Source organism: Mustela nivalis, assembly GCF_964662115.1.
Source record: "Mustela nivalis genome assembly, chromosome: 5".
Lineage (NCBI taxonomy): Eukaryota > Metazoa > Chordata > Mammalia > Carnivora > Mustelidae > Mustela > Mustela nivalis.
The window spans coordinates 82,136,007-82,162,479 of record NC_139024.1 but is presented as its reverse complement, the minus strand read 5'-3'; the positions used below and the strand labels follow the sequence as shown (position 1 = coordinate 82,162,479).

The 26,473-nt window shown below is 37.4% G+C and overlaps 1 pseudogene across 1 annotated transcript; it reads left to right on the top strand.

Annotated features, from left to right (window-relative positions):
- Window positions 1–7,255: 7,255 nt before the first annotated feature.
- On the top strand, window positions 7,256–10,073 carry LOC309864604 (transmembrane protein 230 pseudogene; annotated as a pseudogene). The gene has a single exon. The product of its transcript is annotated as a transmembrane protein 230 pseudogene (transcript).
- Window positions 10,074–26,473: the final 16,400 nt, after the last annotated feature.

Genomic DNA, 26,473 nt, shown 5'->3' with positions numbered 1-26,473 from the left:
CTAATAAGTGATAAGGTATCCTTATAAAATTAAGCAGTAGAAAGCTATAACAAATCTGACAGCCAGAGCCTTCATTTTCATAGAAGGAACAAAGAAGTAACACATTCCTGTGAAACTTTAGACTTATAACAAGCCCACACACCTTCAGTTTTCCACAATGTGGTAAGATTGTTAGGACATAATTCATGCATTTCTCATATGCTGAATAGTTTATCATATGATTCTTTCAGGATCTCGGAAGTGCTGTGCTTAAACTTAGCAGTGTTTTGGAGAAAAAACTGGGTGAAGAGGATGTGGATGCTATTGTAAAACAGGCTACACTTCAGAACAGGATATATGATCCACAAATCAACTATGATTATATTCTAAACGATGTAATCAAGACACAAGTAAATGAAAGAATTTTCCTGCACAAAGGTGATGGTCAGTGGTTTATAGAAGAAGTGTTGAGACTTCTCTTGAGTCCTTGGCCCTTAAGCTAAATAAGGAGTGCTTCCAACATGTCTCTGCTAGAACTATCATTGGGCCCTAAAAAGAATCAATGATCCTAACCAAAGTGGCTCTGAGAAATGTCCCAGGAAATAAAACAGATCTTTAGTACAGAGCCTGTCATTGGAACCTAATTAATAAATACAAGTTTTCTTCATTCTAGTCCATGTGACCCTACTCTTGAAAATTTGTTAGCAAGTCTTATCTGAGGGTAATGGATATATGTGACTAGAAGAGTTCCATTCTTGTTTTCCTTTATTTCTCCTAGAACATTCTAAATTCAACTTAATATGAATTTTGTTGTGGAGTATGGGGTTTGGATTAATGTTATTTCCTCACGTGACAGATGTCTTCATTGAAAAAGTAGATTGAGAGGCGCCTGGGCGGCTCAGTGGGTTAAAGCCTATGCCTTCGGCTCAGGTCATGATCCCAGGGTCCTGGGATCGAGCCCCACGTCAGGCTCTCTGCTCAGCACGGAGCCTGCTTCCTCCTCTATCTCTCTCTGCCTGCCTCTCTGCCTACTTGTGATCTCTGTCTGTCAAATAAAGAAATAAAATCTTTAAAAAAAAAAAAAAAAGAAAAAGTAGATTGATATGCCATTAACCCAATTTGTTATGAATTCAAATATTCAACATGCAATAAATTTTTATTGTATTCCTGTAACATGCCAAGAGTCCACAATTCTATGCATTACTCAGTGCTCAAATAAGTGCACTCTTAATCCCCTTCCCCTACCTCCCCCATCTCCCTGGTAACCAGCAGTTTGTTCTCCACTGTTAAGTGTCTGTTTTTATTTATCTCTTCTTTTTTTTGTTCATTTGTTTTGTTTCTTAAATATTTTTTTTATTTTTAAGTAAGCTACCTACAGAAGTATTTCAAAGATAGTACAAAGAATGCCAATGTTTCTTCCTTTTCTCAAAGTAAGAAGCCTATACCTATAACACTTGCTTATTTGTCCAACCCTAATATACATGTAAAGTAGTTTAGGAATTGCTACATCACATGTCTACAGGGAAAAAAAAACTTACCTACTGGAGTACAATAGTGGTATTCAGTTCTTTCTGTCTTTAGTCTTAACAGTACTTAGATAAAATACTGGTTCTACTGGTTCAAAATACTAAGTTATTTAGATCAGATTTTTCCCCCTCACCCCATTCAGCAGTGTCATGTTATGCATCTATAATAGATTCATCTGACCCAGGTTCAATTCCATCCCGGTTCCTCTGACATCATGGCAGAGTTTTAAACTTACATACATCAAAAGTCACTTTTTGCGATGGAATAGATACATAGAGTCACATATCCCCCACCTCAGGATCTACTATAGCCTAAAGTAGCTGGCCAGAGGTCTAACCTATGTGGCTGACCCAGGTGTGACTGCAGGTTCCTCCTACCTTGCTGTCCCTTTCATTCTCTGCTCTATAGCCCCCTTGTCTCCCAGCATTTCCTACGGTGCCACACTTCAGACCAATAGGCCTTTCACCCAGTCCATCTTCTCTGCAAGAAATTTTCCCTGGTATCTCAGAGTAGGTCACTCAGTGACTAGTGCTATTGTTTCATTTACCTTTTCATATAACATTTATTGCAGTCCCTAGTTCTATATTTACTTGTGTTTTTTCATTACCCTCCTTCCTCCCTCCATCTTCATGTGAGAGATTAAACAGTCTATGAGAAAGGGCACTTTGTTGACCATTATATCACAGTGCCTGATACACCATAGCCATGACCTAAATGTTCAATGTCAGTGGTTGAAGGAGAAATAAAAGTAACTAAGCAGACAGGGAAGAAAATTATTCCTCAGAGGGGAAAAGCAGGAATTATGAAAGCTTACAGGATGAGGAGAGCTTGTTGCTCTTGTGAATCACTGAAGTGATCAGTGGGGCCAGAGATCAGTGTGCACACAGTAAAAGATAGACAGCCAAGAGAAAAGGTAGATTTCAGGACAGGTTCCAGAAAAATCATGGAAATTGAAAGGAAAATGGTTATAGACGTGAATAAACACATGAGCCTGTCAGGTATTACAACAAATTCTTTTAATGGAAAGAAAATACTAATATTTCCATTATTATTTTGTTTTAATTATGAATGGATTTCCAAGTCAATAGCCAAATATGAAGAGTATATATGTATATGAATGAAAAGTAGTGTTAAAATGTTTTAAATCCAAATAATTACTGATATACAGAATCTTTTATGGTCTTCTTAAAAATTATTCCTAAATGGAAAGCATCTTACTAAACAGACAATTTCTGAAAAATCTTTGAGAAAAAAATCTATTGACTCTATTTGACCTTGTTCTCTGCAGAACAATTTGTGTTTTAGCCCGTAGTAGTTTCACTAATGTGTGTGTGTGTGTGTGTGTGTGAGTGAGAGAGGGGAGGATAGCTATTGCAAATAGCTTAATTCTGCTGCTGATCTAGCTATACATGGATGAATAATCAGACCAAACTAAATTCAGATGATTTGGTAATACAGTCATTTGGTTCAAGCTTTTCCATAAGCAAGAAATAAACAAAGTAGCTATTGCATGGTAAGGTTATTAAGGAGCTGTTGCAATAAAAGACAAACAAACAAAAACAAAAACAAAAACAAAAGAAACGAAGACAGCTGTTGGTATTCAAGGCCTTTGGAATGATGGTAAACATAAATGGCTGACAGATACTAGTGTTACTTTGTTTTCAAAGGAAAAAAAAGAACCATTATGAAGCATTTTTTTGGGGACAGACAGATCTATAACTTGAGGGGCTATGTTCATGGAAAGGGTGCTATGGAAGCAGTCTTTCCATTAGTCCCATATTTATATGTTTTTTCTCTTTTGGTAAATGGACGCATAGAAGTTGTAAATAGTCTGTAACTTAAGAAGTAGGAAATCTTTTTCTCCCAAATAGCCAAGCCCAAGTTTATATCAACAAGTCAAGGGATAAAAAATGTGGCTAAGATTTAATTCAAAGTTTAAAAGAAGTAAACACAGGGCAAAATATCAATGAACCATAAAACCCCCACATCATTTTATATATTTGTGTAGTTCTAATGCACAATGCAAATAATGCATTATTTGCAATAATGCATAATGCAAATGTTATAGGTGATTTTCTGTTGCCTTGACTTCAAAGTTCTCCATTAATATCACAGATAAATTTAATAGAATTTTTCATCTTTTCTTTAAAATAATTTCTCAAATCTCTCATTCTTTTTTTTTTTAAGATTTTATTTATTTATTTGACAGACAGAAATCACGAGTAGGAAGAGAGGCAGGCAGAGAGAGAGGGGGAGGCAGAGAGAGAGGGGGAGGCAGGCTTCCCACTGAGCAGAGAGCCTGATGTGGGGCTTGATCCCAGGACCCTGAGATCATGACCTGAGCCGAAGACAGCGGCTTAACCCACTGAGCCACCCAGGCGCCCCTCAAATCTCTCATTCTTTGACAGTCTTGTGATTTTTCCAATCTCCAGCTGTCCTTAGCAAGAGATAAGACCAATTCATTTATCAATGTATTATCATGTGAATTAGAGTGAACACACACTATGCATGAGGACACACATTATTGACAGAAGATAAGTCACAGTTCTAACTTTTTTTTTGTGGTAACTCATGATTTTATTTTTGCTTTGTTTAGATTTCTTTTTTTTTTTCATGTATTTATTTTCAGTATAACAGTATCATTATTTTTTCACCATACCCAGTGCTCCATGCAATCCGTGCCCTATATAATACCCACACCTGGAACCCCAACCTCCCACCCCCTGCCACTTCAAACCCCTCAGATTGTTCTTCAGAGTCCATAGTCTCTTATGATGAGCACCTCCCCTTCCAATTTACCCCAACCCCCTTCTCTCTAACTCCCCATGTCCTCCATGATATTTGTTATGCTCCACAAATAAGTGAAACCATATGATAATTGACTCTCTCTGCTTGACTTATTTCACTCAGCATAATCTCTTCCAGTCCCGTCCATGTTGCTGCAAAAGTTGGGTGTTTGTCCTTTCTGATGGAGGCATAATACTCCATAGTGTATATGGACCACATCTTCCTTATCCATTCATCCATTGAAGGGCATCTTGGTTCTTTCCACAGTTTGGCGACCGTGGCCATTGCTGCTATAAACATTGGGGTACAAATGGCCCTTCTTTTCACTACATCTGTATCCTTGGGGAAATCCCAGGAGTGCAATTGCAGGGTCATAGGGAAGTTCTATTCTTAATTTCTTGAGGAATCCCACACTGTTTTCCAAAGTGGCTGCACCAACTTGCCTTCCCACCAACAGTGTAAGAGGGTTCCCCTTTCTCCACATCCTCTCCAACACATGTTGTTTCCTGTCTTGCTAATTTTGGCCATCCTAACTGGTGTAAGGTGATATCTCAATGTAGTTTTAATTTGAATCTCCCTGATGGCTAGTGATGATGAATCTAAATATTTTAGTTACCTCTAATATATCTGTTATATATGCTAAAGAGGAGGGGGCGCTATAGTGAAACATGATTTTGTTGCTTTTAGCTGTCAGTAAGTGTGTGCAATAGTGATGTGTACATATGGAAGAAAACAGAAAAGTGAGTTTTGCTCAGATAAGCTATATTTTGTTGAAAGTCTTCAGATCTCTGGATAATTTTATTGCATCTCTGCCACTTTCAATTTAGGGAGGTGTGGGGTAGTTCCTGGGTTAAGTCTACAAAGCTCAATTCTTTCTTAATGATCCTAAGTAGCAACTGGCTACATGGTCACACTACCTCAGTGAAAGCCTGGACTCTACACTATTTTAAATGAGTACAGAACATAAGGAATAACATGATGGACATTAGGAGAAGGAAAGGAAGAGTGAATTGGGGGAAATTGGAGGGAGAGACAAACCATGAGAGATTGTGGACTCTGAGAAATAAACTGAGGGTTTAGGAGGGGAGGGCGGCCGGGGGTTAGGTGAGCCTGGTGGCGGGTATTAAGGAGGGCACATATTGCATGGAGCACTGGGTGTGGTGCATAAAACAATGAATCTTGGAACACTGAAAAAATAAAATTAAATTTAAAAAAAAGTTTAAAAATAAATAAATAAATGAGTACTGAAATCACTCCTGTTTACATTTTTAAATTTAAAAATGGATTTTTTATTTACATATAAATAAAGTAAATCAGCTGTATTATTTAAGGAAACACTAACATGATATGGACCAAACCAGTTGATAAAATTAATATAATAAGTAATATATTAATGTTAAGCTACTTGAAATACATTTCTGTAATGAATTACCATCTCCTCTGTCCTTTAGTATGTCAGTATTGTCTTACAATTTATACCTTGTATTCATATCTTTTCCTCTTGTTTTCCTGCAGCAAAATTACTACCTCAGGCACAGGTCTCCTTTGGACTATGAAAGTCCCACTAAAATTGGATAGTATCTCTGAAATTGGCCATTGGAATAAGTCTGCAATTCCTCTGCCTCAGTTTAACTTTCTTTTCTCAGACAGATCTCTTCCGACTGTCTTCTCTTTCATAATGCAAATGTCTGGTCTCAAGAACCCATTATGGACATGTCTGAGATATTATTTCTATCATCTAGTTCACCCCAATTGTGATTATAGACATAGAATACAAATTGGAATGAAGTCAAAGCTTAACTCCATTACAAAGGACTTGCCTCTAGCTCCTAATAGTTGGGACATCCTCTACGTATAACTTATCTTAGCTTTGCTATTAACTAGGTGTGTGACCGTGGGCCAAAAATGCAAATCAAACTCTGTATTTCTGAGATATGTTAGAAAGACAAGATTGTACCTTATAAAATGCCTTGTAAATAAAGGGAAGATTGTAATTTAAATAGCTATAGGAAAGTTATCTTAAGTAGTTATATTCTATTTGTATTATATTTTGTAAACACTGGGTTTACAAAAAGCAGAAGGCTTAGTGCTAGGCTTTCTATGGTTTAAAGGACTTTGAAGATACACCATTACTTCTGTAGAGAAGCTTTATATTCTAATTTGGGTAAATCTTGGTCAAATATAAAAGAATACACATTTAAAAATACAACTCACTGGTAGAACTTAAAATCCACCTTCCAAATGAGGTTAAATTGAATTAAATGAGATTGTGTATATAGTAGGTGATAAATTTTATGATGAATTATAAACTGGTAAGAAGGGATAGGTTAATAAGAAGGAGGCATAGAGCACAGAAGCGAGAGGAATCCTATATTTGGTTGGTAGAAAATGCTTGAAGCAGAGCCTACAGCTCAGGTACAAACTCCAAGAGTTGAGAGAGAACTTAGAGATCTCTCTCAAGTCAACCCCTCATGAAGAAGGAACCCCTTCAGCAACAGCCTAACAGAAGACCACACCACTTCTCATTAAACCCTACCACTCTAAAGGGCACATCACTCCCACAAGGCAGCCAATTCAATGCTCAGGCACTATAACTTAATGTGATCTATAAAATGAGTCAAAACTTAGGCATGAGATGCCTTAAAGTCTTTGGACATGACTTGCCCTTGATCATGTCAGGACCTGAGCTCCATGGGGGCACCTCTAGAAGCAAAGCAGTTTGCATCCTTCATTCAGTAAGTACAACACAATGATCTCCTGCAGTGCCTGTTAAGATTCCCTTCCCTGTTTTATAGCAGGAAGTAGGCTTTTAGATACACATTATGACCACGGATACACAGTTAAGAAGAGGCAGAGCCAGGATTTCAGCGAGGTTCGGTGGCAACGGTCACATCTCTCCTGTCCCCTAGTTAGCCATTGGAGGCTGATCAAATTAGTTAAGTGTGCTGCATGTTAGACCAATGGAAGAGAAGAGAGGTAAACGTGGGACGTGATGACGAACATGAACGGAAAATGGAAATTCTATGAGATTGAGTGATTGAACTCTACTGAATGTAAGCTAATCTACTCAACATGAATACTTGTAATGACAAAGGAATCAGAGTTGACTAGAACTGCCCTAAGAAAATAAAGACGCCAATATAACATCAGACTATCAAAGTAATCACAACTTTTCACGATAAAAGAGGAATATCCATCAAGAACACGGCAGTCTTGCAGAAACAGTTCTTTAGGGGGAGTTCAGATGAAAAGGCGATGCTGAAGCGAGCCTCCGCGGAGCTCGGGGCAGCCGTTGGGTGGGCGCGGGGGCCCTGACGCCTCCGCCCGCTGCAGCGGGCGAGCTCGCCATCACTCGGCCGGTTATGGTGCCCAGTCGCACCAACGTGGCTGCCGGGATCCCCAGTAGCAAAGTGAAATACTCAAAGCTCTCCAGCACTGACAGTGGACACATTCATCGTCAGAAGGAAACATTACCTGCCGAAGCGAGCTTTAAGTTGCAAAGATGTACAGTGAGAGCTCACATATTAAAGTTTAAGAGAAGCTCTACTAAGATTCCTTATAAGGCCATTGCCTGTGCCACCGCGCAGTTTTTGATTGGTACCTTTCTCGTTATCGTGGGCTGCCTCCTGCTGGCGGGCCACATCAGCAAAGTGGGCGCCAACCGGGCCGTTCCGGTTCTGATTGTTGGCATCCTCGTGTTCCTGCCCGGGTTTTACCACCTGTTCATCGCCTACAGAGCGCACCGAGGCTGCCAGGGCTACTCCTTCAGTGACCTTCCGACCTGCGATGACTAGCCCCCACCGCAGCCAGGAGCAGAGGACTCGCGGAGGGGGCGGAGCGGAGCCTTCAGGCATTTGGGAGAGGCTGTGGAAACCTATGCCTCGGGACTAAGGAACTCTGCAGCTTTGTAGATATTTAGCAAAACTATGGCCAGGTCTTATAAATTCATCCCCAAAATGTTCACTGAGCTTACAGTTAGCCAAACCCAAAGCTAAGAAGTGCGCCATTTTTGTTTTCCTGGCCCTGGCTTAAACCCCTGACAAATGTTTCCACATGGATATACAGAGTGGAAGAAAAGCAACATTAATTGTACTGGAAAGTGATGTTATTCTGTAGAACAAAATGTTGCCCCCACCACCCTATTTAGAGCTGAACATCTCTTTTAAGTAGTCCTCGTTGATAATTTTATCTTGTGGCAAATGGAAAAATGCAGTATGTCTACTTTCATATTAGTTAATTTACGTGGAAAATTTCTGAGTATTTTATCCTCCGTGCTTATCGTCAGTTTTGTGGTCTATGGATATCTTGGTAAAATCAAATATCAACATAGGAGAAATAAAGAGAACAATACAGTTGTGTTGTGTGGAGCTGTAGAGTGAGATAAAAGTGGTTTTACATCCCAGATGCCAATTTTTTAGCTGTGTAACCCTGGACAAATTATCCTAACATTCTGAGACAGAGTTTGGGACCATAATTCTTACTGTTTGAGGTTTCTGTAGAGGTCAAATATAGTATTTATATTAACAACATTGCACAGAGGTGTTTGCCAAAGTGTTAATTCCCTACTGTAAGATAGGATTTTATAGAAGATTGCATATAAAATTGACTAAAGCCACAAGTGAAGTGTTTCCATTTGAGTTAACCTAGAAAAGGTGGCAACCCAAGAGAATGAGACTGCTCATCTATAAAGTCATCTCTTAGTTTAAATCAGGTCACTGGATTGTTTTTTATTCATGTGAGTATCTTTTCCTCTTGAGTCCTATATAAGAATATAGGGCAGATATAGGATTTGTGGCACCTAAGGCTTATGTAATTTGGAGGGGTCTCTTAAGAAAATACAAAATTAAGTATCATGCATAGCAAAGGACCTATATTAAGTATCATTAGCTCTGTGGTACATCTGGCTTTCTAGAGAAAGTAAAGGATCTGGAGAAAAGGACTGAATGTGGAGACATATCTGCAGTTAAGGCTGTAGTTCCAGATTAAAGATAACTGATGAAGCAGCATATTTTATGCTGAAAAGGAATAAAAAATAAATTTAAAAAAAAGAATAAAAGAGATCATCCTACAAAAAGAAATACTTTCTGAAGTGTTGTAGATAAAGAATACAGGCATACTTTGGAGATACTGTGGATTCGTTCCATCCCACACTACCTCAATGAAACAAGTATTGCAATAAAGTGAGTCAAATGAATTTTTTGATTTCCCAGTGCATATAAAGTCATGTAAACTATATTGTAGTCTACTAGGTATGCAATGTCCAAAAAAAAAATGTAAGTACCTAAATTTAAAAATTAAAAAAAATGTAAGTCACATCTGAGTGACTAAGTTGGTTTAAAATCCAACTCTCGTTTGCAGCCCAGGTCATGACCTCAAGATCATGAGATTGAACCCCATGTTGGGCTCTGCACTGGGCCTGGAACCTGCTTAAGATTCTCTCTCCCTCTGCCTCTCCTCCACTCCCACCTCTCTCCTGTTCTAAAAGGAAAATTTAAAAATATTGTCTTGCTAAAAAATGCTAATCATCATTTGAGATTTCAGTCCATTGATATAATAACAATGAAAACGTTTGAAATATTGTGAGAACTATCAAAATGTGATGCAGAGACATGAAGTGAGCAACTTTTGATGAAGTGGCGCTAACAGACTTACTGGATGCAGAGTGGCTGCAAACTTTCATTGTGTAAAAAATGCAATAATTAGCAAAGTGCAATAAAGTGAAGCATAAGAAAATGAGTGAATGCCTGAATAGACTTAGATTTATGAAAGATAAAAGAGTGCATTCCGTGGACAAAGAATATTGGCAACTCATAAAGGAGAAGAAAGATACACTCTTAACCCTGTTAACCCTTAAGATGCACAAAACATACCCAAGTTAAGAGTTTGGTGGTCTTCCTCTGGTACTATATTATGTACCCAGACCAGACACGTAACAAATGGAATAAAATGATATATTTCCAAATACTAGCTTGAGATTGTGCAAAATGAACATGGAAAACATGAGCTGTAATTTGTTTGGGCTTTGATACACCTTCACAATCCTCCCTCTTAGAAAACACAAACTATACAAAATAGTCCATTGAAAAGTATCTGGTAAAAAGTCCAGCCCAACTTCACTGTGTATAATTTTTTTTTAAATTTTTTATTTTTTATAAACATATATTTTTATCCCCAGGGGTACAGGTCTGTGAATCACCAGGTTTACACACTTCACAGCACTCACCAAAGCACATACCCTCCCCAATGTCCATAATCCCACCCCCTTCTCCCAAACCCCCTCCCCCCAGCAACCCTCAGTTTGTTTTGTGAGATTAAGAGTCACTTATGGTTTGTCTCCCTCCCAATCCCATCTTGTTTCATTTATTCTTCTCCTACCCACTTAAGCCTCCATGTTGCATCACCACTTCCTCATATCAGGGAGATCATATGATAGTTGTCTTTCTCTGCTTGACTTATTTCGCTAAGCATGATATGCTCTAGTTCCATCCATGTTGTCGCAAATGGCAAGATTTCATTTCTTTTGATGGCTGCATAGTATTCCATTGTGTATATATACCACATCTTCTTGATCCATTCATCTGTTGATGGACATCTAGGTGCTTTCCATAGTTTGGCTATTGTGGACATTGCTGCTATAAACATTCGGGTGCATGTACCCCTTTGGATCACTACATTTGTATCTTTAGGGTAAATACCCAATAGTGCAATCGCTGGGTCATAGGGCAGTTCTATTTTCAACATTTTGAGGAACCTCCATGCTGTTTTCCAGAGTGGCTGCACCAGCTTGCATTCCCACCAACAGTGTAGGAGGGTTCCCCTTTCTCCGCATCCTCGCCAGCATCTGTCATTTCCTGACTTGTTGATTTTAGCCATTCTGACTGGTGTGAGGTGGTATCTCATTGTGGTTTTGATTTGTATTTCCCTGATGCCGAGTGATATGGAGCACTTTTTCATGTGTCTGTTGGCCATCTGGATGTCTTCTTTGCAGAAAAGTCTGTTCATGTCCTCTGCCCATTTCTTGATTGGATTATTTGTTCTTTGGGTGTTGAGTTTGCTAAGTTCTTTATAGATTCTGGACACTAGTCCTTTATCTGATATGTCGTTTGCAAATATCTTCTCCCATTCTGTCAGTTGTCTTTTGATTTTGTAAACTGTTTCCTTTGCTGTGCAAAAGCTTTTGATCTTGATGAAATCCCAATAGTTCATTTTTTCCCTTGCTTCCCTTGCCTTTTGCGTTGTTCCTAGGAAGATGTTGCTGCGGCAGAGGTCGAAGAGGTTGCTGCCCGTGTTCTCCTCAAGGATTTTGATGGATTCCTTTCACACATTGAGGTCCTTCATCCATTTTGAGTCTATTTTTGTGTGTGGTGTAAGGAAATGGTCCAATTTCATTTGTCTGCATGTGGCTGTCCAATTTTCCCAGCACCATTTATTGAAGAGGCTGTCTTTTTTCCATTGGACATTCTTTCCTGCTTTGTCGAAGATTAGTTGACTGTAGAGTTGAGGGTCTATTTCTGGGCTCTCTATTCTGTTCCATTGATCTATGGGTCTGTTTTTGTGCCAGTACCATGCTGTCTTGATGATGACAGCTTTGTAATAGAGCTTGAAGTCCGGAATTGTGATGCCACCAACGTTGGCTTTCTTTTTCAATATCCCTTTGGCTATTCGAGGTCTTTTCTGGTTCCATATAAATTTTAGCATTATTTGTTCCATTTCTTTGAAAAAGATGGATGGTACTTTGATAGGAATTGCATTAAATGTGTAGATTGCTTTAGGTAGCATAGACATTTTCACAATATTTATTCTTCCAATCCAGGAGCATGGAACATTTTTCCATTTCTTTGTGTCTTCCTCAATTTCTTTCATGAGTACTTTATAGTTTTCTGAGTATAGATTCTGTGTCTCTTTGGTTAGGTTTATTCCTAGGTATCTTATGGTTTTGGATGCAATTGTAAATGGGATTGACTCCTTAATTTCTCTTTCTTCTGTCTTGCTGTTGGTGTAGAGAAATGCAACTGATTTCTGTGCATTGATTTTATATCCTGACACTTTACTGAATTCCTGTATAAGATCTAGCAGTTTTGGAGTGGAGTCTTTTGGGTTTTCCACATATAGTATCATATCATCTGCAAAGAGTGATAATTTGACTTCTTCTTTGCCGATTTGGGTGCCTTTAATTTCCTTTTGTTGTCTGATTGCTGAGGCTAGGACCTCTAGTACGATGTTGAATAGCAGTGGTGATAATGGACATCCCTGCCGAGTTCCTGACCTTAGCGGAAAAGCTTTCAGTTTTTCTCCATTGAGAATGATATTTGCGGTGGGTTTTTCATAGATGGCTTTGATGATATTGAGGTATGTGCCCTCTATCCCTACACTTTGAAGAGTTTTGATCAGGAAGGGATGCTGTACTTTGTCAAATGCTTTTTCAGCATCTATTGAGAGTATCATATGGTTCTTGTTCTTTCTTTTATTGATGTGTTGTATCACATTGACTGATTTGCAGATGTTGAACCAACCTTGCAGCCCTGGAATAAATCCCACTTGGTCGTGGTGAATAATCTTTTTAATATACTGTTGAATCCTATTGGCTAGTATTTTGTTGAGTATTTTCGCATCTGTGTATAATTAATATTAAAAGGAGGACACAGTGATGGAAAGGAAGTACTTTTTTGATAGAAGGTTAACCTACAAAATGGCAGTGAAGGAATGTCAGTTTAGGTATCAAAGATCCATATATGGTCAATAGTGCAAACTCAGTGCATAGATGGCCTCACCACAAAGAGAACAGTTAGGCAAATAAAGACAAAAGGAGTATCAGAACATGGTCAGATTAGAGAAGGTAGTATTAGAAACTGGAGCATTGTTTAAATTTCAGATATGGCATTCATGGTGTGTGCCGTAACTTTAAAACTATAGTTCACCAGGTCACATATCTGATAACTCTCGCTGAATTATAAATTATATATATTTGGCTCTTCTGTTAATTCAAAGTTTAGGCCAATTTCTTATAATAATATCCTTTTGACAAGATTGGATTTCCAGCAGTGACTGATAGCTGGTCATCGTGGCTGGCTCTCTGGGCAGGCCAGGTCACTGGGCACAAGAGATGCTGGCAGAGAGGAGACCGCAGCATCACCCATCTACACACAGAAAACTATTTCCAAGAACACGCTTAGAGTAGGACACTGTCCCTAATTTTTGAAACAAAGCATATCACTTTATCATTAATTTTTAAGAGGAAGTCTTGTTCTCTGCCCTTTCAAAAAAGTGGAACTCAATGTCATAATCTGCTCTGGGTTTTTCTTCCATGATTTTAAAAGTAGCCTGTTTCACTATGGATTCCACTTCCTCATTAGTCAGTTGCCATTGAAGAAATTTGCTGATTTTTAACACAGTGCTTCTGCGGTCCTAGAAAGTGTTTGGTTGATCACACGTGACTCCCATGATGAAGCAACAATGTACATATGAGTAAACTAGATGTTGGATGCGGGACCATCAGTGTAACTAGATGTGTGAATAAGAGCCTGCAGGGCAGCTATAGCTCAAAGTGTTTCTTTCTTTTTTTTTTTTTTAAGATTTTATTTATTTATTTATCAGAGAGAGAGTGAGCGAGAGCGAGCACAGGCAGACAGAGTGGAAGGCAGAGTCAGAGGGAGAAGCAGGCTCCCTGCGGAGCAAGGAGCCCAATGTGGGACTCGATCCCAGGACGCTGGGATCATGACCTGAGCTGAAGGCAGCTGCTTAACCAACTGAGCCACCCAGGCGTCTCTAGCTCAAAGTGTTTCTCTTTGTAGTTTAAAAAAGTTGAGGAAACTGTTAGGGAATCAAGTTGAACTATGAGAAAGAACTCTACTATAAATCCCATTCATGTATGCGCACCTAGGTGTTCATGAGGACTACCCTGACTATCCTATTAAATAATGCAACCTGCCAAAAAAAAAAAAAAATAATGCAACCTGTTAATACCCTTCCCTTCACTTCTGATCACCACTTTCCTACATTACTTTTTCATTTCTCTCCTTCCAATATGCTAAACAATTTTCTTATTTATTGTATTTATTGTTTAGTGTCTGTCTTCCCCCCCCAACATGTTAGTGTTAGGAAAATAGGGACTTTTGTCTGTTTTCTTCAATTCTTAGAATGACAGCCAGAATGTAGTAAGCACTGAATAAGTTTGTGGGATGAAAGAATAAATGAAGAAATTACTATTGCCTATCTTAAATATAAGGACATATGAAGGCTTAAGAATAAATTAAGCCCATGCATTTTTGAAATTTCCAGTCAAGTTTTACTCTTTGATAACCTGAAAAAATGTTTATTTAAAAAGGCCTTAGGCAAATATACTTAAAAAAGAATGTACCGAGTCTTAAGTGAAAACAATAAATAAATCAGAAATTCCAAATCTAATAAGACCTAAAGGACAATAAAATTCCATGCTGGGGGGAGGGGGTTTGGGAGAAGGGGGTGGGATTATGGACTTTGGGGAGGGTATGTGCTTTGGTGAGTGCTGTGAAGTGTGTAAACCTGGTGATTCACAGACCTGTACCCCTGGGGATAAAATTTTTTTTTAAAGAAAAAAAAATATATTAGTAAAAAAAAAAAAAAAATTCCATGTGCAATATCCAGGTTCCTTTATCTTTCTGGACTATGTTTACATCAAGCAATATATATATATTTTTCTATCTGGTTGATAAAATCAAATACAAACAAATCTCTCCTGTAAGAAATACAAAGTAAGGGTAATGAGGCAAGTGTCACATAGGCCTACCACAGTAACAATGTAATCCTGGTAACCCCAGTCACAGCACTCATCTGTGGTGAGCCTTGTCTCCTCTTACATAAAGTGGTAGTAAGAATATCTACTTCCTAGTGCACATTGGGGATAAAAAGATCACAAATATGAAAATACCTTGCACAGGTCACACCAAGACAGAATTCAATTTATATTAACTTCCTGGGCTGCTTCTTGAAATAATTAATAATTATTTAAAATAATTATTAATAATTATTTATAATATTAAAGTATTAATAAATTAATAAGTAAGTCTCCTAAAATTAGTGAGACTTCTGTGAAATCACTAAATTCTTTCTAAATTGTTTTTTATTTCCATTTTGTAACACTTCATCCTGTTTTCCAACTACCCTTTATGGTATGGAGTCCCAAATATTGAAACATAGGTCATATTTTGTGTTTTTTACTCTGGACATGGATCTTTCCTCCTAAAAAACATATTGCTTACAACATCAAAGCCACAAAGCAGAATGGTTGCTTTCTTTTATCTCATAAGGTAAATTTACCTTACTGGTGAAAAATCTTTCCAAGAATTCTTTTATGGCTGATGTTATAAGTTTTAACATTAACTTTTCTTAAAATATTTATTTATTTATTTTAGAAAGACAGGAAGAGAGTGAGACACAGTGAATGGGGGGAGAGGCTGAGGCAGAGAATCTTTAAGCAGACTCTCCTCTGAGAATGGAGTCCAAATCCAGGGCTGTGTCTCACAGCCCATGAGATCATGACCTGAGCCAAAGCCAAGGGTCAGAGGCTTAACCAACTGAGCCACCCTGGCACACCAACATTAACTTTTGAAAAATGATAAAAAGATGTCACCACACTTTTAGGGTTTCTAAATTTATATACAACCTGAAAGTTAAAAGAGGTGACTTTAGATGTTTTAAATAGATATGTAATCATCTTAATTTTTATTGTTTAATAAAAGATTTAATAAAAGATATGTTTATATCTTAATTACATACAAAGGTATGTAATTATCTTAATTTTTATTAAGTTTCATGAAAGCTTTTGAGAGATTTTAACTATTAGAATAGGATATATTGAACATTTTTCTAAAGGTGTGTTCATGACACAAAGTTGAAAATATGCAAATGTAATTCCAGGTGTTGTATTTCTTAGACAAGTTTCATCCGTGGAAATCCCAGAGGTCTTGAGTCTGTGGCTCTTCTTCATGTTTGTCTATAATCCACTTCTGAACCAATTATTTAATGGAAATTCCAGATCTCTATAGCTAGAACATGTTCTTTTTGAGCTTTCTACATACCTTGGGAAGGAAAAGGAAGTGGGAGAAGAGCCATAGAAATCTGATCCACAGAGACCTGTCACATTCCTGCCGTGACAAGTCAACACTAGCAGGTTTAAGACTTCTTTGACTCAGTGCACAGGCGGAAGGAGAGCTCAGCACTTTCCAAGACCCAAGGGAGGGTGTGAAATGCCAGAGATAAGCATTTACAAGGTTATGCTTGATGGTAGAGGACAAATACAGATAAAATGTTAAAGTAACGTTGCTCACTCAGGATGGGAAAGAAGAAAACGTTCAATATATTTGCATTCCATTATGATTGATATGCATGTTCCCTTTCACGGCGCACTGTCCTGTGTTAGAATACGCCAGCAGTCAAGTGGAAAGCTAGAAGATGGAATAAATGAGAAGAAAAACAAAGGACAAGTCACAAGATGGACAATTTGCCGTTGAATTACTGTCAAACTCTTTACTTCTAAAGGCAAATTGTAATTTGCTGCAATCTACAGTAGTCCCCCACTGTCTTATTCACAGTTTTATTTTCCATATGACGTCAGTGACTCAGCCTACCATGATCTGGAAGCAGATGATCCTCCTGACTATCATCAGAACAAGGTCAGTAGTAGCCTAAGGCTATGTCACAATGTCGACGCCATTCATCTCACTTCAGCTCATCATGTGGGCAATTTATTATCTCACATCATCACAAGAGGAAAGATGAAAATAGTGCAGAAAGATATTTTGAGAAAAAGATCACATTCACATAACTTTTATTACAGATATGACTATAATTTGTCTATTTTATTGTTAGTTTCTAATTCTTATTGGGCCTAATTTATAAATTGAACTTAATTATAGGTATGTATGCATAGGAAATAACATAGTATACATAGAGTTTGGTACTATCTGTGTTTTCAGGCTTCCACTGGGGTCTTGAAACACATCCCCCCATGGAGAACGGGGACGAATGCGTTATGCACATAGTCATCAGAATTCATCTTTTTTCCTTCAGAGTTAGTGTAGCTCAATTGCCACACTCAGTGGGGAGTCAGCTTCTTTCCCTCTGCCTCTGCCCCTCCACATGCCTTTCCCTTCAAGTCCTACACAGATGAAGTTTGTTTTGTTGTTGTTGTTTTTATTGCAGATAACAGAAATGAACTCTGGTAACTAACTTTATAGAAAAGGAATGTGTTGCACGAATGTTGGGAAATCTCAAGGACTGGAAGGGTCGAAACAGATTTCAGGGCTCTAGAATGAATTCGGCAAACTTAAACCTCATTCCTTCTGTTAAAACTTTGAACTTTGAGGCTTTGCTAGGATCAGACTCTCTACTGTGATCAGGAGGGCAAAAACAGATATGGTTACGAAGTGAAATCATTTTAATATAGGCAACTATCTCACATCCTATCTAATACAAAGTTTGGTATAAATATGGTGTTCCTCACTCATTAAACTGCTGAAAAAATTGTAATTTTTACCAATCTGCTTTTTGTATCTGTGAGCTTGAGTTTTGTTTTTGTTTTGATTTTAAATATAGGCTCTATATATAAGAGAGATTATACAGTTTTCTCTTTCTCTGTGTGACTTACTTCATTTAGCATAATGCCCTCAAGGTCCATCCATGTTGTCAGAAATGGCAAGATATCATTCTTTTTTTATGATTAAATAATATGCTACAGTTTCTTTATTCATTAGTCAATAAACACTTAGGTTGCTACCATGCATTGACTATTGTAAACAATGCTCCAATAAACATGTGGGTACAGATATCTTTTTAAGTTAATGTTTTCATTTTCTTTGGACAAATACCCAAAAGTGGAATTATTAGATCATGGTAGTTCTATTTTTAAGGAACTGCGGTGCTGTTTTCCACAATGGCAGCACCAATTCACAATCGTACTAACAGAGCACAAGTGTCCCCTTCTCTCCACATCCTCACCAACAGTTGTTATTTCTTATCTTCCTGATAGCTGTACTAACGATGTGAGGTAATATTTCATTGTGGCTGTCATTGGAAAAATTGTTCAGATCTTCTGCCCATTTTTTAACTGGATTATTTAGTTTTTTGCTATTAGTTGTCTAAGTTCTTTACATACTTTTGATATTAACCTCTTATCAAATAAATGATAGGCAAATATTTTCTCCCATTCAGTAATTTCCAATTTTAAATGGTTCATTTGATGCTCATGTGCTTTATCTAAGTGCTAAGTCATAAAGAGAATATCAGATGGCACACACATAAATACAAAATTGTTCTGAATGGCCAAAATACTGAGACATAGTATTTGCTTGTGTCTTCATCTCATTTTCTTTGACATATCAAGGTAATTTATATGTATCTTCTAAATATGGTTTTTAATATATTTTAAAGGTGTTGGTTTGCTGCTTCTGTATATGAAAGTTTAACTGGAAAATGAAGCACTTACAAATATAATTGAACAGAAAATTGTTTACACAGAATAAAAACATTTTAGGTAAGATATTATTTAACTGACTATCTTATTGAGATTAAAGTATTAGAATTATGCTTTCATGTCTATACAACTGAAATAATTTACCAATTATAATGCTGGCCCAGATTTTCACCTTAAAAATGTAATAATTATGGAATATTATAAATTAATTGCCATTTAACAATACAAATTAAAATTTAAATATGCATAACTGCTGACTGAAAAATGTCACATCTAGAAATTTATCGCATATATATAAAAACACACACACAAACACATAATATCTACTTCAAGAACTAAACAGATACAACTTCAGGAGAATATTTAGTGTTACATTGTTTTAAAAATAAGAAAATGAAAACTAAGTCTTGCTCAATAACCATTACAATAGATTGTGGAATTATTTAATAAAAAATATATGCATATTTGTTCAAAATATGCACATATGTTCAAAATTTAGAAAGGTGTGAAATGATTATCACATGTTTTAAAAAGTAAGCTATAGAACAGTACCTAATATCCCATTTATTTTTTTAAAAAAATATATTCATAAAAATATATATTCCCCCACCTCCTCAAAACAGAGAAAAACAAAACAAAAAAACACATATTCACTCCTAGCTTATAAAAAAGATAAGTTAGATGGGGAAAAATGTTTTTTCCATTCTAAATAAGTTTATGCATTTTTAGCAATTGGCTTAGAGATATGCATTTTGGGGGTACTTGTGTGGCCCAGTTGGTTAGTGTCTGAATCTTGATCTCAGCTCAGGTCATGGTCAGGTCGTGAGATTGAGCCCCACGTGGGGCTCCACAATGGGTGTGGAGTCTGCTTAGGATTTTCTTTCTCTCTCTGCCCCTCTCCACTACTTGCAACTCTCACCCTAAAAAAAATTAATCAAATAAAAAAAGATTTATGTGCTATTGTAATATTCTGATTTGATTAATGGATTTCAAAATGTATGTGCTCCAATTTTTTTCACATTATACCTGTACCAGTTAAGTGTTTATTATGAATGTATTATTTTTATGTTCAGAACTACTTTTAAGTATCCTGAATAATCAAGTTTTGTCTTAGAAAAAAACATTACTCTTAGTAGGTCTATAAAAGAGAGAAAAGTGAGAATGCTGAAATAATAACAATTTGTCTCATTAAAGTTATCAGGTATAAGTATTTAAGAGAGAGTCTCCAAATACAATATTCAAAATAAGATTAAGATCTTGATGTATTGATGACATGTATTAATAATAACTATATTACTACTAATAAATACCACTTATTTGACCACATGGTGTCCTGAAATTCTTACCACAGCCTTTTACAGATGTTAGCTTGCAAGCATTTTGTGGATACCAACAAGTTGATTCTAAAGTTTATATGGAGAAGTAAAAGACCCAGAATAGCCAACACTAATTGAAAGAGTAGAATAAAACTGGAGGACTGATATTACCTGACTTTAAGACTTACTAGAAAGCTATAGTATCAAGACAGTGTAGTAGTATTTGTAAAAGAAGAAAATAACCCATCAACAGAATAGAATAGAGAGCCTAGAAATAGTCCCACATAAATATAGGCAATTGATATTGACAGGGAGCAAAGACAATAATACAGAAGGTCATTTTTTTCTCAATGAATGGTACTGGGACACCTGCACACCCACATGCAAAAAAAAAAAAAGAAAGAAAGAAAGAAAGAAAGGAATCTAGACATAAACCTCACATCCTTCACAAAAATTAACTCAAAAATGGGCCATAGACTTAAAAGTAAAACAGAATAGTAAAACTCCTAGAAGGTAACATAGGAGAAAACTTAGATGACCTTGGGTTTTGTCCTGACTTTTAAGATTAAGATACCAAAGTTACAATTTATGAAGGAAATAATTGATAAGCTGGGCTTAATTAAAATTAAAAATCTGTGCCCTGACACTGTCAAGAGAATGAAAAAGACAAGGCAGAGACATGGGAAAAAAGACATATCTAATAAAGGATTGTTATCCAAAATATACAAATAAGTCTTATAACTCAACAATAAGAAAACAACTCAATTTTAAAAATAAGCTGTGGAGGGGCACCTGGGTGGCTCAGCCATTAAGTGCCTGCCTTTGACTCAGGTCACGATCCCAGGGTCCTGGGATCCAGCCCCACATTGGGCTCTCTGCTCAGCTTCCCCCTCTCTCTCTGCCTGCCTCTCTGCCTACTTATGATCTCTCTCTCTGTCAAATAAAAAAATAAATAAAAATAAAATAGAAGTAAACATATTCTTACCTTAGGATCCAGCAGTTACACTCCTTGGTATTTACCCAAAGGTGCTGGCAACTTCTCTCCACAGAAAAACCTACACATGGATGTTTACAGCAGCTTTATCCATAATTGCCAGAACTTAGAAATCTTGAACACAAGAAATCTTTCAGTAGGTAAGTGAATAAATAAACTGTGGTACACCCAGACAAGGAAATATTATTTAGTGCTAAAAAGAACTATCAAGTCATGAATATACATGCAGGAAACCTAGTCTATGGTACTCAGTGAAAGAAACCAATTTGAAACAGCTACATCCTATAGGATCAGAACTATATGACATTTTGGAAAAGGAAAAAACCATGGAGACAGTAAAAAGATTAGTGATTACCAGGGTTGGAAAAGATGGAGGGTTAAGTAAGAGGGACATAGAAGGTATTTAGGTCACTGAAACTACTCTGTATGACCCTTGAATGGTGGACCTATGTCATTAGTCACATGCCCAATGCCAATATTATTAAAATTCAGCTGTGTATATATTTTCATGAAATGAACAAAAATGATGAGCATCAATTATATTATTAAGAATAGAGGAAGATAGAAATTTTAAAAAATGCATATATTAATGGATGCCAATTTTTCATATATTCTAACAACACTGCTCCATCCCAAGCCCTTTGCCATCCAGATTTCCTGTCCTCTCTGTTTATTACCTCTTTAATGTTCCATTAGCAGTTACAGGCATACTCATCTGATTGTGTTTCACTTTTTTGCAGGTTCCATATTTTTTTTTAACAAATTAAAGATCTGTAGAACCAGAATTGGAAATGGAGTCTGAAGATGTGATTGAGTTGCTGCAATCTCGTGATCAAACTTGAATGGATGAGGAGTTGCTTCTTATGGGTGAGCAAATGAAGTGGTTTCTTGAGATGATAGCTATTCTGGTGAAATCACTGTGAAGATTGGATACTGATAACGTTGCATCTGTGTCCACTAAAAGTCAATCAGTTTGTTCCCCACTGTCAATTTTTACCTGGGGTACCTGTGGGAAAATTGAAAGTGGGCAGTTTAAGTCCACAGGAGAACCTGGGCCTTCAGGGGTAGGGGATGACAGGGTGGAAAAAAAGAAGGGTCATCTAGAGTGTCTGCAGGATCAGATGTGCTGTGAAAAGGAATAAGACACATTCTAATTTTTGCAGAGGTCAAGATGTGGGGGACAATGCCATGAAGGCTTGCATATATGGGATCTCCAACCATCTGGAGGAGCTCCAGCAAAGGCAGTCAAGCTGACAAATAGTATTATAAGAATAGGTTCCGTGGAGGGACCATACCTCTTGATCTGGAAGTTTGTACTGAGGCCAGGAAACATGACATAGAAAGATGGGGCATTTTTTTCTTAGTCTTCTGGGGTTAAATTTGTTCCCATTTTAAAAAACACAACCCAAGGGCAAGTCAGAAGAAATAGAGGGGGTTTGGCCCATAGTGAGAAAAACTGGCTGCCAATGCTCAAAGGGGCATCCCACCAAGAAGCAAGGTAGCTGAGAGTTAGCCGACATTGGGAAAGGGTCCCCACTCAGTCTGTAAAGTGTGGATTTACCCAGGATGACCTGTTGTTGCCAACTGCGCCACACATTGGGAATAGAGACCTCAGAGGAAACGGAGTGGGAAGAGTTTGAGGAAAGAGGTCTTTCACCCTCATGGGCATGGCTAGTCTGACCTGTTGACCCTTAGACCTTCCTATCGATCTGGAGAGAAGCCCTGGCCAGTCTGTGGAGTACTAGGGTTGCCTGCCAAAGGGCCAAAAGCAGAAATAAGAAGGAGAGAAGGATCCCTCCAAATGCCAAGAAGGGAAATTCTCACCCTTTTGGGCAAAGGCAGTCCGGCAGGTTTCCTCTGGGGCTTTAGATCTCCACTGAGAAGTAATTTTGGCCAGAGGCCATCAGTTCCCAAAGTATTAGAGTCCATCCACTAATAGAAAGTCCTGAGAAGTCCCTGAGGCTTTTCTATGGAGAGTTAAGATTCCTATAACTATATTAATTTTATCTATTTGCTGCAAAGTCCTTAATTATCACCAAGGTTAAGAGGATAGCTGAGTATTGTTTCACAATGACTTATGATCCTATCTGACCAAGTATCTTAAAGCCTTTTGAATGTTTTTTATTTTTATTTTTTTTAAATATTTTATTTATTTGACAGACATATATACAGAGAGAGCACAAGTAGGCAGAGAGGCAAGCAGAGGAAGAGGGAGAAGCAGGCTCCCTGCTAAGCAGGGAGCCCTATGTGGGGCTCAATCCCAGGATCCTGAGATCATGAGCTGAGCCTTAGACAGCCTCTTAATGGACTGAGCTACTCAGATGCCCCACCTTTTGAATATTTTTAACAAGATTCCCCAAATCAACTTATCACCTGTAATTCTAGTTATTATCGCAAAATGTAGTGTTTTCAAAAGTAACCAAACTTTCTTGTCAATTCCATTGCAGTGAATTCTCTTTAGATCTTCAACAATGGACAATAAAATCTATAAAGAGTGTGGTACATGTGTTGATGGGTATTCTGCTTCTACAAAAAATGGCCCCCCATTACCACGTTCTTGCCATCCCAATGTCCTTGTAACGTGACAACAGTCTGCTTCTGAATCACAGAAATCAACAATGAGGGCTGTGGGAAACCCAGGATGGCCACTTGGTCCTTCCTAGCTCCCTGGCAAAACCATTTTTGGTTTTTGTATTATTTGACTCACCTTAGTGCATTTAAAAAAGACTAACTTGGTCTTCAGAGGCCTCAGACCTCCTTACTCTGGACTTTTGGGACATCTATAACTGGACTTCATTCAGCTGCCACTTACAGTGTGTTTCCCATTTAGGGCATACCTTCCACAATATCCAGGTGCCCACTTTATTGGGCAAATTACATGAGACTTAATGAAAACCTTACAAATGTCTTAAAATTATCACTGTTGATAGTCAGGCAAGGTCAACAAAACAAATGAAAAAAACTGTACTCAAACAGAGTACAATTCAAATCCAAACAAGTATGAATTATGTAAGACTGTTGTAATTAATGAGCTGATGAATGTGGATAATAATTTTCACAACCTTTTGTCTAAAGTGTTACTTATTTTTAATCTTTTGTTTTTCCAGATTTAGGGAAACCTTCTCTCTTAAGCTTTCAACAATTTGGTAAGATAAACCTTTGTAAGCAAAGATGAAGCATTTATCTTTCCTCTCTACCTGATCCCTTTAGAACTCAAACAATAGTGTTACTGTTTACATAAATTCAGTGAGAAGTTGTTCCCCTTGTCACATTTTTGGATGTAAACTTTTATCCCCGTATTTTAAAATTTTCAAGCATTAGATGATGCTTGCTTTGCTAAAAATTAAATTCAATACATGGTTTTTAACAAAATGAAACAAGACAGAATTCCGCCCTGAGTTTTGTTTGTTTCTTTGAATTCAGTGTGTTGTTACTCTTTGTCTACTAAGTCTAGAATTTTGTACATTAGGTAATTTTGAAAGCACCCAGCAATATAATCTTTACAGAATTAACAGAACACCATTATCCTGTCATTTGTCAGATCTGAATTGCCTTATATAGTATTTACTTGGCTTTTGCATGTGACGTATTTGCTTTTAACGAAACATCTAATTTATTGCAATATAAGATAGGATTAAGAGGGGCATACTGATGGTGTGGAATTTCTAAAATATTGTTTTTAAATATTGTTTTTAAAATATTGGCCACCTTGCCAAAGCTTTGACTAAAACATTAGTGTTTGCGAGATAGGTGCATAGACTCCGGTATGACCGCACATCTTTAAAGAACTGCTTGCAAAAATTGGCCTAGTACTGTGCTAGCAAACTTCCAACAAAGCAATCTTTAAAAAATTTTATATAGTCCATCACTATTTTTGCTGCTTTTATATAAATAATCAAGCCAAGCTTAAACAGATTATTTTTTTCATGAACTTTGGTTTTTTAAAAATTGGGGTAATTGTTGAAAGAGAAGTTATGTTTGTACCTTTGTCTATATTAGATTTTAGTCCTATTAATTGTCTTTGAGGTTTTGTTATATATCTGTAAGCTGGACTAGATCCTGAATTATTCTAGTTTCTTCAAATCTCTGGCTTTGACTCTCCAAGCTAACATTACTAATTTTCTCCCACCCTTATGATATGAAATCAGTAAGAACAATAACTGCGTTAGAATCTCCTTGGAAGAGACGGTGTCAGGTCCTCCTCACTCACTGCCCAAATGGCGGGCAAATGTCAGGGACTCGAGCCTTGGGTACAGGGCTCACAGCTCCGCCTGACATCTGACACGGTACAGATGCTGGAGATCTCTGACCCAAATTGACTAGGAAAATGAAGATGGCATCTAACGTGGGCAGCTAATTCAAGACTCTGGACCAGGCTTGTATGCTCATGAACATTATTTTGACTCTGTTCTTAATCCATTTCACATTAGACCTGCTTTGCAATGCCAGTGAACTCCTTAGTGGATTCCTCAACATGTCTGACATGCTCAGATTATTGGTATTTTTAAGTACTGTTACACCTTATTTCCTTTCTTAAGTTAATTTCCCTATTAAAACATGTCCACCTTATTGACTGAACTACAAGGTATAATGACTCAATAATGAGTGCTTCCTCAGGGTATATTTTTATTAGTGTTTGGCAAAAGGACATCCGGGGAACATGCTGTTTAAGTCCCTGTCAAAGTAAAGGTTGTGCAACTGGATTATAGGTCACACCCATTTCATTTGTATAACCAATCAGAAACGTAGCACTGGGCATCACCTTTAAATTTACTTCAGAGACTCCAGTGTGACACTGGCTGCACAGAGTCAAGGGTGATAAGTGACTACTGGTGTCAACCCCAGCAAAACTACCGGGTTTGGAAGATTAAGTTAACTAGATGCTGCCATAAATGAATATACAAGCAGACCTTTAGACCTTCCAACCAAACTGGAGAGAAGCCCTGTCAGAAATCTCTCTGAAATCCTGAGGGCTATCACTAAATCTGTTGCTACAGCAATAGGCATCCAAGAAAAATCTTTGGACTCCCTTGTGTGAGTTTTATTCATTAATGGAATTGTTCTTGTTTCACTCTGAGCTAAACAATGTGGGGTTTGCTCTGAGGAAAACACCTCTTGTTCTACCTGGGCAAACAGCTCTGACCAAGTAGAAACAGAACTAGATAAAATCCAGGTGCAATCCAAGTGGCTGAATGCAGTGTCCACTGATTCTTTTGAGCTGGCTGCCCTCAGGAATTGCTTCCTGGTTTAGGTCAATCCTCCAATTTGGAATCAGTATTTTGATCATTACTATTGGAATTTTTTTCATTGTAAAACTTTGTGTCCTCTCTATAGCTTAATGTTATAAGGATACCACCCAGGTAATGGTCACTCAGCATTTTGCAATGATTTCTAAAGGGTCTGAGACATTCCATGAGGAAG